Source organism: Patagioenas fasciata, chromosome 5, assembly GCF_037038585.1.
Source record: "Patagioenas fasciata isolate bPatFas1 chromosome 5, bPatFas1.hap1, whole genome shotgun sequence".
In the NCBI taxonomy this organism is placed as follows: domain Eukaryota; kingdom Metazoa; phylum Chordata; class Aves; order Columbiformes; family Columbidae; genus Patagioenas; species Patagioenas fasciata.
Window position 1 is genome coordinate 31,753,552 of NC_092524.1, and position 4,262 is coordinate 31,757,813.

Below are 4,262 nucleotides of genomic sequence, written 5' to 3' on the forward strand. Positions count from 1 at the left end.
TTGAAAAAAAAATTACTTTCCTCATCAATATCATCAGTGAGCTGGTTAACTTCGTCCATGAAAACCCAGTCAAACTTCAACTCCTTCAACTATTCAGAACCTTCTCCTGCACTCAAACACAAGACTAAGCAACATACACACATTTCTGTGAAAGGAAGAATTACCAGATGGAGTTCCTCATCAGTGCACATAACCTAATCCTCAATAATTGATTAATCTCTTCAAAGACAAAGCAACAGCATGAAATAACATTTGACCAATGCTTTTCACCACAGAATTGTTCTCAACTGTGCAGTACAAGAACCACAGAAAAACATGCCTGAACATAACAATGAATACATTTTTTAATTCTTAACAATATACACTTCTGCTAAAAATGCTAAAGACTACTTCAGTTTCCTGGTTTGCTTTCCTTTTCCTCCCTGCTCTCATATTCAACTTTCCCCTCCTCAAAAAATTCCTCCAGGTTTTCAAAGACTTGTCTCCATTAATTGAAAAAAAAAGTTTCACAAATAAGTTACTGAAAGTTATGACTTGCACGACGTCTCAAAAATAGGAAAACGACAATCAGCCACATCAAGAGGTGAAGTGTCTAAAGGTCAGATTTTATTGTTTGAATTTTCTACTACTTAGGTTTCAAGATTAATGATGTATAAGCTAATACAGGGGAAAAAAAAAAAAAAACAAACAAAAAACCAAACAAACAAACAAACAAAAAAAAAACACCACAAGCCAAAAACCAGACTATAAAGTTAAACAGCTGAGAATGGCACCTCAGTTTCATATGCAGTTTAAAAAAAATTTACCAGATTCCCTCAAAAGCATACTACTCAACATCTAGCATTGAAAGGGGAGGGAGTGTGGGGATGAAGAAAGAATCCAACTCTAAAATCATAATAAACACAATAAAGTTGTAAAGGATCAGTGAAAGATTGGATTATATTTTCAAAGAAGTATTTTGAAAGAATATACAAGATACAGTTACTAAAAGCCAAGTTATACAGTATTCAATGTTTCCAATAAAGAGATAGAATTTAACTTTTATTCTACCTCTGTATGACACAGAACACAGTACAACTAAAGCACTCTATCAGTGCATGGAAAGCAGAAAAATGAAACTGCTCCATTTAGTTGTACTCTATCCTGAAATAATTTTTATTACCTCTTGTTAAAGTTAATGTGTTTGATTCCCATGTAAGTAGCCTAGGTACTAAAATGATAAACAAATGAAAAACAAAAGATTAAGCATTTGAACAAGTTTCCTTCATCCCAATCATGGACAAGAAATAAAGTTGATACTAAATACTTTTTAAACACATGATCTGTAGCTCTTGGATTCTTTAATGTACAACCTGCATTTAGTCAGTTTTGAATATTTTAATTCTTGCCCACCTATACTTTAACAACTGGTCCATTAGACCAATTTGCCAGACCTGTGGTGCAAGATGCTGCTCTATGAGATCAATGCAAAGCAGCTCAGGTTTCTCTGAGGAGAGAGCGCTTCAGCAGTTGGAATGAGGGAGGAAGGGCAGTGGCTGGTCCACGTACAACAACGCATCCCTGTGAGACCACTACAAATCCTGGTGTCTTGTACTGAAAAGGCAGCTGTTTCTCCTCCCCTCTAGGCAAACACAAAGGCTTTGTGCAGCGCTTTCCCAGAGCAGGAGAAAGAGACAACACAACACACAGGAACACACAGAAACTGTCAGTCTCCTGTTGTACAGCATCAATTCATTCCCGCTAGATAAACAAGTCTTAGCTAACACAGAAAAAGCTGTAGTACATTAATACACCATATAGGGCAACTCCACATGCTAAGCAAACCTTTAATCTCCTGTACACATATATCTAGAACCAGCAGAAGCTGATCGCTTAGAAATAATTTTCCAACAGGGAAAACACCACTCATATCTGTCTTTAGTCAACTCAAAAACCTTTCTTGATCAGCCACACTGGAAAAACCTCACTGGAATTTGTGGTGTTAGAGGTAACAGAGCCTGCAGCACACAGCAGCAGCAGTGACTGCACTAAACCCAACCAACACCACAATACTCTAGTCACTCAGTCTGCTCTTCCCATTCTAACCCCATCATTTCCAAAATTAGAAATTTTAAAAGACGCTGAACTTCAAGAGCATAATGGTACATCAGAAGTATATCACAGAAGAACAAAGTATTTGTCAGAGATAACTGATTCCATCTTTACATTTTTTAAACTATGATATCTCGATGCACTACTTTCAAAATAACTTTTGACCAATGAATATACATCCTACTGTTGTCAAACTTTCCCATATAAGATTTTTTTGACAAGCCAAACAAACTTTAATAAGCATACCTCTGGTTTACTAAGTTAAGAAAGTTTTAATACTTCATTAAATCTAATTTGCACTATAAAACAAAGGAATCACCACCAATAAAGTATTCTGTGCAATTTAACACAGAATAAAAATGCTAGATATCTTTGGACCGCAAGCCCCCCCCCAAAATTTTTCAAAATTAAACAAGAGCAACAAAATGAGCTCTAATCTTTTGTCTTCTCAGATACAACAGCTAAAGTGAACTAACCTAAAAGCACAGCATGTGTTCAACAGAGGCATGGCATTAGCTATGCAGAATATATAAAACAATCTCATTTTTTCCAGGACCACAACATGGAAACTAATCACTCACTTTTAAACATAACATGATTTTAAATTAAATAGCAAATGTTTTATTTTAGGGCTCTCAGCTTTCCTGTCAACATAGCTTAATTATTCTGAATGTCTGAGCTGAAATTGAACTGGTTCTGCACAGTCTAACTAAAAAGAAAGACATTACAATGTATTTTATAACTCATTTTCTATAGTCCTTTCCAGTTTAACTATAAATGTGGCAGAAGGTTCTTAAAAGGCGGTGCTATAGTTAGGTGCCTTTCCTTTGTGTCCATCTCCCCCCAGGTCCACCCTCTGCATAACACACTAGTATTATTAAAATTTGCAAATCCATCCCCATCAACACTAGCAGCTATTCCCAACTGCTCTCACTCACATCAGAGGTTAGAAATCTTGTACCAATCTTGGTTCTCTCATTGCTTGTGCTCTACAGTGACAACAGAAGCACAAGGATGCAGTTGCACCCCAGAGATCATCTTTAGACTTAAGAACAAGGTATTCCCCCTTCTTTTTTTTTTTTTTTTTAAGCTAAAAGTATATTTTTAAAATTTATTCCACATGCAGTTTATACGTTTACTATTATCACCGTAGTGAGTGCATCTGCGGCCTAGCCAGGCATATCTGTATTCATATATTGATGCAACTGCTGCTCATGGCTCCAGCACTTAAAGCGCCAGACGACAGACTGACTGATCCCCCATCCAGTCTTGCCCACATAAGCATCCGTTACACACATGCCACAATTAAGAACTGGAAAGAGAGATGTGGTTATTTAAAAACTGGAATGTTTTGCCATCACAGCACGTAAATATCGGTACCGTTTGCCTTCTTGCAGCAAGTGGGAGGGACAAAAAAAGATCTCGTGCCTATAAATTTGAGTTCTGCGTAGAGGCCGAGGCGGCGATGACTGCTGCTGCGGGCGCCGCCGGACCCGCCGACCCCAACTCTACAGCCAGGATCGCCCCGGCTGCCTGCGCACCCCCTCGGGGCGGGCCGTGGCCCCCGGAGCTCCCTCACCCGGCGAACTCCCTCTCCCGCGGGATGAGAAACGGCGACGCGGCTCCCACACAGCAACCGCTGCGGTCGGGCCGGCGCTGGGGACTCGGCCGTCGGAGCCCGAGGGCCGCGCCCCGCTGAGGCGGCCTGAGCGCCCCCCGGGAAAACCCCTGCCCGGCTGCCGGGGCTGGCGCCCTGGGCGCGCAGGGGTAACCGCGACCGCCGCCGCGCAGCGCCGCGTCTCCTCACCTGGAACGGGGCCGAGGCGGCCACTCCTCGGGGCGGCGCGCGGCCCGGCGAGACCCTCCGGGGCCCCGCGCCTCCGGCGGCGGCGGGGGATGGTCTGCGCGGCGCGGGGGGGCGGCTAGAGCGGCACCCCCCGGCCCAGCCTCCGCCCCATGGCGTGCGGCGCGGTCTCTATGGCGACTGCAGTGCCGGGACGGCGCCGGCCCGCCCGCGGGGAGGGGTAACGGCTGTGCGCAGCGCAGAAGGGCGCTCAGGCGGTTATGGAGAGGCCTGCTACCCTCCCTAAAGCGGTTAACCCCCTCACAGCCGCCGCCGCCGCCATCCCTGCGGCAGTCTCGACCGCGCTCGCCCGCGCCGCCGCCGCCCC

At 43.8% G+C, this 4,262-nt stretch overlaps 1 protein-coding gene across 5 annotated transcripts in view; it reads right to left on the reverse strand.

The window, feature by feature from the left end:
- Positions 1-4,039, reverse strand: part of TTBK2 (tau tubulin kinase 2) — a 111,286-nt gene extending 107,247 nt beyond the window's left edge. For 3 of the 5 annotated variants that reach the window (XM_071809232.1, XM_071809231.1, XM_071809230.1), the window contains exon 1: positions 3,899-4,039. The gene's annotated coding sequence lies outside the window, so the exon portion shown is untranslated. The remainder of the gene's footprint in view (positions 1-3,898) is intronic. The other 2 variants (XM_065838669.2, XM_065838667.2) reach the window with 1 other exon arrangement.
- Positions 4,040-4,262: the final 223 nt, after the last annotated feature.